Genomic DNA, 11,801 nt, shown 5'->3' with positions numbered 1-11,801 from the left:
TGAGTAAGTGAAATACAGGAGAAACAAAATCAAAAGAACAATTAAAGAATGGAATAGGAGAAATTTGCTTATCCTTACCCAAAGCCAAATGAAAGCTGTTGTTACTTTCAAAAAACACTCCCCCATTTTTGGAGCAGTATGAATGTGTCTAGCCATTCACAGCAACCATTCACAGTATTGTCCTTCCTCTGATGTGGCATTGTGATGTCATCATGTTATGTGATCCTAATTGAGCAGGTGGAAACAGCAAAGGTAAGAAAGGTGGGAATTTAGGTGAAAAGTCACTTTGCCCAACTTTCAAACTAAATGTATCTGCATACAAACTTTGAGTATAGCCCTAAGAATGTTGAGATTCTGATGGAGTGAATTTGCTTTTAGTGCTACCCTCCACAATTCAAATCTGAACATGCAGAAAGACAGAAGGCAACTTTTAGTAACAGTGAAAACAGAATTTAAAAAACAGCACACAGTTTCATTCTTAATTTTCACTGCATACAACCCTTTGCCACCACTCAGTTGGTTATATTTCTCATAATGAGTAAGTTCATCTATAATGTTTGCATAATGGTGTTCTTTATTTTGATCAAGTTTGCTCTTATTATTCTTGATCTTGTTACCCATAGAACCACAAGGGTGCTTGCTACAGCTTGAAAAGCATATGGTAGCACTTACAATGTGAATCATAAATTCTGAATGAGTAGCTTGAGATTTTAATTGTGTCATTTCAGCTTTCCTTGGGTTCTTTCATTCTAGTAGAACTTTCACATATGGATATCAAATACATTAGCAGCCACCTTCCATTGCTCCATTCAAAGCTCCATTCATCAGTGGCTGTCATATGTTTGGAAGTGAACCCTCTCTTATTTCCAATATACAGATGGAATGCAGCTGAAATTCTGAACTGGTGTTTTGGGCCATGCTTTGGATTGCATGAAGCTGATCAAACTCAAGTTTAATCCTAGCAAGATACAGGTACTGTTGGTTGAAGCATCTGGATAGGGTTACACTCCACTGAAAAAAGCAGATTCTCATCTTGGGAGATATGTTGAGTCCTCCATCCACCAATTCTCCTAAATACCCACAAAGGGCAGTGGTCTGGAATGTCGTTTGCCAACTTCACCTGTTCTGCCAGCTGTGTCTTTACCTGGAGAAATCACATCTAACCTGTGGTCTCAACCAGTCATGTCCAGTCATGTCCAGGTTGGTTTATTGTAACTTAGGGGTACTTGGCTCATTCCTGCCAATGTACCTCCTTGCTGGCCAATGCTCCTATCGTTGTTGGAGCCCTTGCACCCTGGCTACAAGAAATCCCTGCCCAGTATACCCTGTCCTCCTCTTTGTTGTGTCAGCATCACCATTGACCCCCTTCTCCTCTTACATTCTTCAAATATTTCTTTGCTGCAAAAGCTGCTGGTGACTCCTCTAAAACATTGATACATGTTCCCTTTGCTCCAATTCCTTATCCCTGCTCTCTCCCAGCAGTTAAAGTTTAGACAAAGACCTTTATTTCCCTCCCATTATGCAATAAAATAGCCTACCGCAGCCTCCAGGAGTTTTGGGCTACAACTCCCATCAGCCCCAGCCAGCATAGCCAATGGTCAGAGATGGAGGAAGTTGTAGTCCAAAACATCTGGATAGCACCAGGTTGGGTAAGGCTGCTATAATGCACCATGCATTTCCCACTATTTCACACTGCTGCTGGATTTAAAAAAAACCACTAAATTGGTTTTGTAGAAGTGTAATGCTTTTAGATGCCTGTTTTAGTTTTATTGTAATGAGGTGTTACAATTTTTATATATTACTTATTTTATTTATTTCTATTAACTTTGATATCCTGCCCTTTCGGTCCCCATGCCCAGCTCATTTTATTATGCACATGAGCAACCTTGGGAGGACTTTGCCATAACAGACATATTTAAAATAGAGAAAGAAATTAAATAAACATTGGTTGCATGATATAAGCAACAATTCAGAAACAAATGTGGATTCAATGTGGTGTGTGGATAGAATAATTGAAATGATTTCAATTAGAAGAAGAAGAAGAGGAGGAGGAGGAGGAAGAGGAGTTTGGATTTGATATCCCGCTTTATCACTACCCAAAGGAGTCTCAAAGCGGCCAACATTCTCCTTTCCCTCCCCCCCCCCACAACAAACACTCTGTGGGGTGAGTGGGGCTGAGAGACTTCAGAGAAGTGTGACTAGCCCAAGGTCACCCAGCAGCTGCATGTGGAGGAGCGGGGAATCGAACCCGGTTCACCAGATTATGAGTCCACTGCACTTAACCACTACACCACGCTGGCTCACAATTATACTTGTTTGCATTAATTATTTTAATTAAGAGTAACAATACAAGTCCTCTGTTCTTCCTCATTCCCAGTTTTAAGGCATGAGAAGAGAGAAAGGCTTTCAGAAGTGGTGCTTCCATATTAACACACTGAGTTGCTTGTTTGAGTCGCCATATGCATCAGAATACCCTCTTCTTGCCTTCCTCTGCTAACGGCTTTCACAACACAACTTCCCCTTCATGTAACTGCTCCGTGTTATCTAATCATTGCCACTGTCATTTTATTTGAGAATAAATACTGGGGGAGGGGGTGGAATATAATGCAACTAAGCACTCTAGATATCTTTTAAAATAGCCCATAATTTTAAAGTTTAAAGTAATACCATTTTAATAGCTAATATTTTTTAAGGGGTAAATTGTGTGCCAGTTACCAGGACCTGGGCAGAGAATGGCAAATCTAACTTAAATAAGTGGCGATTAGGGTAGATACATACCCTCCAATGAGAAGCATGTATCATTAAAACCCTCCCGCTCTCTAATCACAACTAGCTTTAAATGGTCTGCAGGCAGCCTGCTTCATATTGTTTAATGATTGCTCCATTGACCACATTCATTGCACTCTGGCTGCACAATTTGTTGATGGGAAAGGTGCCAAAATAGTCTGTCAGGAGTGTTTTACTCAGCCCATGCCATATCGCTAACAAAAATATCTAGGCTTTTTAATATATATATGTTTTTTTCCCCTTGGGAAGCTTCCTCTACCTCTGTGGTGTTGCTGGTTCTATGACATTAAAAAAAAAATGTTTATAGCTGACAAACATAAATGCAGGCAAAAGGTCGTAAATTCAATCTAGAACCCCAGTTAATGTAGAAATAGATATTTTAATACATAATAATAATAATAATAATAATAATAATAATAATTTAATAATAATTTATTATTTATACCCCGCCCATCTGGCTGGGATTCCCCAGCCACTCTGGGCAGATCTGACTCCATATAAAGCAACCTCCTAATTGCCAGCTACATCTCACTGATCTGGTCTTCCTTCAGCCAGCCTCCAAGGCGAGCGAGTCCTTCTTACACATTTTGGCATCCATTTCCAGACAGAGAGCAGCCATTTTAATCTGCTGTAAGAAAAGATGGGGGGAAAAGATGGAAAAATGAAGAAATACCAAAGAAAGAACACTGGCAAGAAATACTGATGGAATACTGTGTGCCGAAATGGCAAAATTATCTGAAAGACTGAGAGATAAAGACAATAGAGAGGTATTTACAGAAGCAATGTAAAGAAATGGACTCACTAGCAGGGTTTGAGTAAACACTTACAATATATAAAGTAAATATAGCTACTTTTAAGAAATTATTACAATGATAAGAGAATAACGTTATTGGATATTAAGAATGCAATATGAAGATATAATATAACAAGCAGGGAAAGTCAATATGTTAAAAACCAGAAGAGGGAGTTGAGGGAAGCCCGGGGGGGGGGGAGGTTCTGGGGAATTGTTTTCTATTTTTTATGTTATGTGATTTTTTTTAACTGTTGTTAAAAATTGTAAAATCTAATAAAAATGTTAAAAAAATAATAATCTGCTGCAAGAAAACCAACAAAGTTTCTGCATCAGTGTGACTGGATTGTTAAATTCTTTAGATGTGGACACACCATAGAAGTACAGAGGAAGCCTGCATCGAACAGTGAGCCATGCAGGAATCCAAATACAGTGGTACCTCAGGTTAAGTACTTAATTCGTTCTGGAGGTCCGCACTTAACCTGAAACTGTTCTTAACCTGAAGCACCATTTTAGCTAATGGGGCCTCCTGCTGCCGCCATGCCGCCAGAGCATGATTTCTGTTCTCATCCTGAAGCAAAGTTCTTAACCCGAGGTACTATTTCTGGGTTAGCGGGGTCTGTAACCTGAATCTGAGGTACCATTGTATATCCTTGGCTGACTTATTCAAACAGCAGAAGAACCTCCTTTCAGCCACCAGTATACCAGGCTTCTTTTCGGAGAGAGCTCTTGCTAATAATTGTAACATCTTGTTTGGGGGCATTGTGATTCTCTGACGCTTGATGTATGAGAACAGTGAAGCAAACATAGGTGACCTGTAAAGAGAGACACACTCTATGTACTTCTTGTTTCTAGATTTAATTGTTTCATTTATTTGAAAGAATAGAAACAAATGTGTATATATATATATAAAGGGTCAGAGGATACATCAATTTGTGGATCCTTTGCTCCACCAGTCTCTTGTTTGTTTTCATGGGAGGAGAAGGCAGGCAGAGAAATGCTAATTAATTGCATGGTGGCCTTCCTTTTAAACATATGTCCAAACTGGTTAGGTTAATTTGTTGTCACAATACTGTTTAAAAGTTTTCCATTGTTAGCCTCGTGCATAAAAAAGCAATTGAAGTTAAACAGGGGCAAGCTAGAGATTACATGCAAATATGTGTAATGAGTCCTGACTTTTTAATAGGAAAAGGAGCTTTCCGAGGCTGTGATTTTGAGTGGATAAATGATGGGAGAAGGGTTGTTAACCCTTTCCCCACTAACCATTCAAAATCTTATCCCAGCAGCTTTCCCCCTTCACAAGTCAGGATGGGCAGATCTGTCTGTTTCTGGTCTGTGTAACTTAACATTTATTTTATTTATTTAAATGATTTATAGCCCACTGTTTGAGAACCATGCTCCACAAAGCAGAGAGCTCTCTCTCTCTATATATATGCCAAGTTCAAATTCAATATAGTGCAAAAGCATAGAAAACATCAATTTCCTAACCATTTAAATATCAAGTCCATCACAACACTAAAAGAATAACAAGCACTGAAGACGTAAATGAAAACGTAATAATGACAGCCTTGGTTTATACCCTCTCCTTACCTCAAACAGTGTAGACCACTTTGAGAAGTGGTACATATCAATAGAACCCCATAGATTTTTAACAACAAAATGTTAAGCATTCACACAACTCAGGAAAGCAGCAGTTTAACAGGAAACCCTATTTAGAGTATTATCTTCCAAGGGAGCACTGCAGGTTGTGGTGATCTTTCTCTCCTGGTGTTTTTGGTTCTATGACATCATAGGAACCAACTCTTATGGGCTGAGGTCCCTTTGTCTCCCCAGTAAAATATTTGAGGGGGCTAGTCCCCTCCAAAATTGTTGGTCATTGCCATTCAAATGGTGTGCGTGAGCCACTTCTTGTGATCAGTTATGTGGGGTGGGGTCCACATAAAATATTGGGTCCCCCCAATATTTTATTCAAGTTGGCACCCCTGTATGACATCATGCGGTAGATCAGTGATTCATTTTGATTGGTACTGTAACTTCCATGTATAGGTAATATGGGGGCATCAGAGCATATTGTTGCAACTGGTGAGTGCCAGGGGTGTTGCTGTGGACACTGCTGGATCATCGGTGTTGCTACAGCTTTTTGTTTCATCAGCTATTGCAGTGGTATTAACTTTGTTGAATGTACACAAGCTAGCCAAGTCCAATATGCTGGCAATAGGCTGTCTCGAATTGGTAGGCACAACTGGCAGAATGAAAAGGCACAGTATAGCAAGGTCAGTATGGCAAGACCATAAGATCAGCCTGCTTGGTTGTCTTCCAACCACAGTTTCTGCTTTTTGTAGCATGGTTGTGCCCTAAGGCTGCATTCAGACAGCATATTATTCAATTTCCCCAGTGTTTTCTTACCTGCTAATTTTTGCATTTTGTGCAATATTTTGCATGATGTAAATTCCACTTCTGGAAAGCTAGTGGAATTTAGCAGAAGTTTAGCACTCATTTCTGTGTTAATTGTTAACAGGAAAAAAATCCACTTGCAACCCTGGAAGCTTGGAATATTGTGGGAGCTTTACATTGTAATTTTCCTGTGGCTTTCATAAATCATGCTCCCATTATTCACATAATGAAATTTGGGGTGTTATTTTGGCATACTGACGCGGATGGCACTGTGGGTAAAACCTCAGTGCCTAGGACTTGCTGATCGTAAGGTCAGCGGTTCGAATCCCCGCGGCGGGGTGAGCTCCCGTCGTTCGGTCCCAGCTCCTGCCCACCTAGCAGTTTGAAAGCACCCTTAAGTGCAAGTAGATAAATAGGTACCGCTTTATAGCGGGAAGGTAACGGCGTTTCCGTGAGCGGCGCTGGTGCTGGCTCGCCGGCTGCAGCTTCGTCACGCTGGCCACGTGACCCGGAAGTGTCTTCGGACGGCGCTGGCTCCCGGCCTCTTAAGCAAGATGAGCGCGCAACCCTAGAGTCGGACACGACTGGCCAGTAGGGGCAGGGGTACCTTTACCTTTGGCATACTGCATGGTGAATCATAGGGGAACAGAAGCCCATATGCATAGAAAGGATGGGGAAGTGGTAACTTATCCAATGACCTTAATTGTGTCACACCATGCCCACTCGTGTGAATGAAATTTAGCGTGACATTGCAGTATATTGATCAAAAAGCCATAGTTCTATAATGCATCAGGTAAAAGGAATGTTAGAAATGAGGACAGATGCGCTATGATTATATCCTGTAAAAGGAATGCAATAAAGACCATTCCTGAATGCAGCTTAAATGCTCTAAAATAATTTGAAGTAGTTGTGGATTTTTTGTGTGGAAGGTCTTGCTCTGTGGCACATGGCAGGAAGGTGATGGCAGGTGGTTTTGTTGAGAAACAATGGCCATAGGGATACAGAGGTGATCTGTGCTGAAATTTAGAGATGGAAACCTGCAGAAACTTGACCTTGAGAAACAGCAGGGTCATAACTGAGAGCTACCTTATTTGTTACTGTTGTTTTAGTATACATGCTTTCAGGGTGGACTGTATTAATAATCTGCACTTACAGCTTTCCCCATCAATTTTTGGGAGGTTGAAAACCTTGTAGAGAGAGGTAGTATTTATGGGGACTCTCTAGAGACAGCTTAGCTTCCACACTTACTCTCAAAAATGTGTAACCTTAGAGAAATAAAATGTATAAGCTTAGAAAAATAGTAGAAAGTATGTAACAGAAAGTTTCTACAATCTGTTGGATGAGGGAGAAAGTTGGGGGGAAATGACTTTTTTCTATAGTATCCTGGCTAGGATAAGGTTCGTGGGGGGCGGGGGCAGAAATTGTTTTATGGTGTCTCGTTTCACTCATGTGGGACTACTCTTGGGTTGCTCTGGAGGCTGCAGCTGGTGCAGAACCCAGTGGCTAGATTGCTTTTGGGGGCCATCTGCCACCAGCATACGACACCTCCCTTGCTGGATTTGCACCAGCTGCCAATCTGCTACCAGGCCAAGTTCAATGTACTGGTACTAACATGTATACAATTCAGAATCAGGTTATTTGAGATACCACCTTATCCCTTACATACCCAGTAGATTGAAGAAACATAGAATTGAAGAGTTGAAAGGGAACATAAGAGGCATCTAGTCCAACTCCCTGCAACGCAGAAATCTTTTGCCATTGTGGGGCCTACACCCACAATCCTGAGATTAAGAGTCTCATGCTCCACTGACTGAGCCAACTTGATGGCTCGGTCTGCAGAAGTGCACTCCACAGTAACTGGGACCAAGTCTTTTAATCTGGCTGACCCTGTTATGCGGAATAGCATTCCTATTAACATATGCTGGATGCCTGCTGCCAGCACCTTCTGGAAACAGCTGGAGACATTTGTGTTCCAACAGGCTTTTCCAGCTAGATAAATGGGGCTTTGCCATTAGTGTTTTACTTCTAGGTGAGCATATATAGGATTACAGCCAGGAGACTGATGCTCTCTAATCCATAGCTTTGATGAGGGTTGAACGGGTTCCATCTTGTATCCCATGCTATTTAAAATACATTTGAAATGGCCAGAGATTTCTGGTACACTGTCACGTGATGCCCAGCTCTATATATCTTCTTTCAGATTCCAGTGAGTCAGGGGAAAACCTAAATTCTAATAACGCCAGTGGATTTGCCCCACCCACAAAGAGATGTTTCACTGCTACTGTCTTTCTCCTAGCTCAATATTGCATAAAAGTAATATATGGTGCAATTGTGGAATAGCAAAATGACATCTGTCATGTGTCAACTCTGTCTATCCTCCTTTTTAGAGGAGATCAGTTTCCATTATGCCGCTGCCATGGCTTGTCTGCTTTTCAAAAGCAGTGCCTTTGCCATTCTCATCTTGTTATCTGGATGGTCCTGGTAAGGAGGTAAATTTGAGCATTACAGTGGTAGCTGGTAACTACTGGAGCTGGTGATGTAGTGGACAGCACAGCTAATAGGAGGCAGAGCCAGAGGGTCACCGGAGACTGAGTCAACTTCTTCTGATTTTCTCCCCATCCTCCTCCCTTGCAATGATAAAGTGGACACCTAAGCAATTCTCAGACACAGTCACCAGACATTGAAGGAACAACCACTTCTGTGAAAAGTTGGACACCTAGAAAATTTACATTTCTAAGATTCAGTTTCAAGTGCTTAGATGTACCTGTGATGTTTTGGTTTTGCTTATACCAAGAAAGATGGACAGAAAGGACTCCAGGGAATCTCTGAATGACAGAAATTGTATGAAGATGATTCTATGAAACACAGATCTGCTGTACTCTTAACTTTGGGTGCAGGAAAAAAACACAATGGCAGGGTCTTCCCCACCTTGCCCTAGTGACCAGATGCACCTGAAACTTTTCAGTCTGCCTTCAAGTGGTTTTCTCTCAGGTGGTTTTGCCTGTCTTGTCCATCTGGATGCTTGATTTCAAGTGGGAAATGTACAGGGAAAATAATAGCCTTTGGAGATCCCGTGAAAGGATAACTTCTTAACTGCCAAAGCAAGCCAAAATCAGAAAGAAAGGGAGAGGAGCCACCAAAATAGGTTTAGGAAGAATGAATTAATGGATACAGCACCAAAATCATGAAAGACAAGGGGGAAAGAAAGAGGTTGGCAGAAAATAAAAGGTTATTGTGAACCACATGGAGCTCAGAAGTCTGGGCAGTGCCAAATTGAAAATGGGATGGGACACAATTATGAAGATTACAACTAGAGAGATGAGTAGAAACATGGGGATGCTTTTTGCAAGGAAATGGGATTGTAATTAGAAGAGGAAATGGAATCAAGAGACAATTTCTCAAATGTGAAATGAAAAGGCCTTTGTGAATGGTAAAAACAAACGTTAAGAAGCCAAAAAAGCCACAAAATATTATTTATGATTTATTTATATTTTTAATGCATGAAATTGATACTTAAGTACATTTCAGAGCCAGTAATTAGGATATTCATTTCCTTCTTATTTCTCAGTTAGTGCATCCTGAAACAACGAAGAGGATGCTAATGCCATGATATACACAACATAGTTTTAAAATGTGAGCCAAATCGCCCCATTACAGTGTTAACAGGGACTTTCTAACCTGTGTAAAGTTAAGCAAATATGAGTTTACTGAATTGCTGCATACATTCGACACCCCAAGAGCTCATTTATGCAAATATAAGGGCTTTGCATATGAGATCTTTAACTCTTTTATTTCCCTAGGAGCAGTTGCCGCTCTGCATCACAAGCTGCTTTTGAAACTCTTCCAAATGTGACAAGTGAGGAATGCTGTCCTTAAATGGGGACGAAAACCAAGATAACACTGCAAGTATAGCCTTGTGTTCCCTGGCCCAAAGTTAACACACATTTATCTCAAGGTCAAACTAGACCCAAGGATAGACGTATGGGAATACCTGTCCTTCCTATAGAGTTTGTTTCCAGAAATAACTGTGTCTCACCAGTTCTTTCAATTTCACCTGGTTTCTGTTATGTCTACTATGCTCTCCTTCAACACCAAGCTCTAAAGCTCAGCCATCTTGGCTTGGAGGTGTCTAGCACCTGTACATGGTGTCTCTTTCCACATGTGGTTTGGCTTCCTCTGGTGGTTTGGCTTCTTTGAATGGCTATCTGCATCTGTGTGCTTCCAGTATCTAGTTCTACCTGCCCCTCCCCCCACTTGGAGGATCATAACCATTTTCACATTCAACCTCTATGGATGGTTTTGCCAGAACTGGATGCTCCTCATCCCCATTTGGTTTTCCTTCACCAAATAGGTTAGGTCCCCAAATATGGAGAAGGATTCACTCTGTGGTCTAACTAGAGATATATATAAGTCTCTTCAATGCTCGCTTACTTATTTGCCCCCAAGGCAGAGTGCTGATTCTGTTTTAAACTGGCTTTATGATATACGGGTGATCAGTAGAGCTGCTTTTGCAAAACAGAAGTTATGATATTTGAAGATATGTGCTTTGATCTCACGGAAATGCTTAGCTTAGCTACTCAGCAGGCAGCACAGAGCTGCATGAACTTAGTTAAGCACTGATCAATACCTGATCTGTCGTAAACCAACATCAGACAGCTCACACCATCCGTGAGGAAGCCCCTAATATAGCCTGCATCACAGCACTGAGCTCTTCTGTTATGGTCTCTTCAAGTTTATCAAGCGTCTGCAGATTCCATTACTATAGGCAGAGAATTCTGAGCTGTCCCATTTGCAGTGCTCAGAGGACCCGGACTTTTAGAAATAAGAATCTGGCTGCAGAATGAGTTCAGCAGATACAGAATTTAATGTTCAAGTTCTTTCACTGCAGAGGTAAATGACCCCTGGATGGTTAAGTCCAGTCAAAGGCAACTATGGGGTGTGGCACTCATCTCGCTTTTCAGCCTGTGGGAGCCGGCGTTTGTCCACAGACAGCTTTCTGGGTCACGTGGCCAGCATGACTAAACTGCTTCTGGCACAATGGAACACCGTGACGGAAGCCAGAGCACACGGAAATGCCATTTACCTTCCCACTGCAGTGGTACCTATTTATCAACTTGCACTGGTATGCTTTTGAACTGCTAGGTTGGCAGAAGCTGGGAGAGAGGAACAGGAGCTCACCCTATCACACTGATTTGGACTGCCAACCTTCCAATTAGCAAGCCCAAGAGACTCAGTGGTTTAGACCACAGAGATCTCCTATAGCAGGGCAAAGGAGCCATATAATACATTGAAGCTTTCAGGAAGGGGAAAGTGGTAGCCTTGCAGTGTCACTGCTACAGATGTCTGGGGCTCTCAGGCAGGCCTCCTAGGGTTGGGTGACTAAAGACAGTCCCACCTGACCTTATATATCTGTTGTCTGTGGTCTTGATCCTCAGTCTGAGCAACTTACTTTTCAGTAGAACCTCTGCCTTGACAGATATTTGCTCTGCTGCTGCCTATCTCTCCCAATGTGTATTCATTCTGCCTGGTTATTTTAACTAGAATAAGGCTCTATACTTTCACACCCTGATATTATTAATTTCAAATTGTCTTTCTGTTATTAAATTATTAACAGCCTTTCTTTTAATTCAAAGCATTACCCAGAAAGGCAGGTAGAGAAATGCTCTCAAGAGAGTATAGCACATTTAACGGGTGTCGGAAGATGCAAATAGGAAATTAATCAAGCTGGCAGTATTTGGGCAATTAGAAAGAGATAATCACGCTGCCCCTTGGTCAATAAGGATCCATTTCTTAATCCCAGTGATGTTTTAGTTCAGCAACATCTGAAGGA

The 11,801-nt window shown here is 41.4% G+C and overlaps 1 long non-coding RNA gene across 1 annotated transcript; it reads left to right on the top strand.

The window, feature by feature from the left end:
* Positions 1 to 239: 239 nt before the first annotated feature.
* LOC308473147 lies at positions 240 to 9,853 on the top strand. Its single transcript, XR_013983950.1, has 3 exons — positions 240 to 252; positions 878 to 972; positions 9,772 to 9,853. It is a non-coding gene; the product is annotated as an uncharacterized lncRNA (long non-coding RNA).
* Positions 9,854 to 11,801: the final 1,948 nt, after the last annotated feature.

The sequence above is a fragment of the Podarcis pityusensis genome (assembly GCF_964106645.2).
Source record: "Podarcis pityusensis genome assembly, chromosome: 3".
Lineage (NCBI taxonomy): Eukaryota > Metazoa > Chordata > Lepidosauria > Squamata > Lacertidae > Podarcis > Podarcis pityusensis.
The sequence above is the reverse complement of the archived record's forward strand: the minus strand, read 5'-3'. Positions and strand labels throughout refer to the sequence as shown.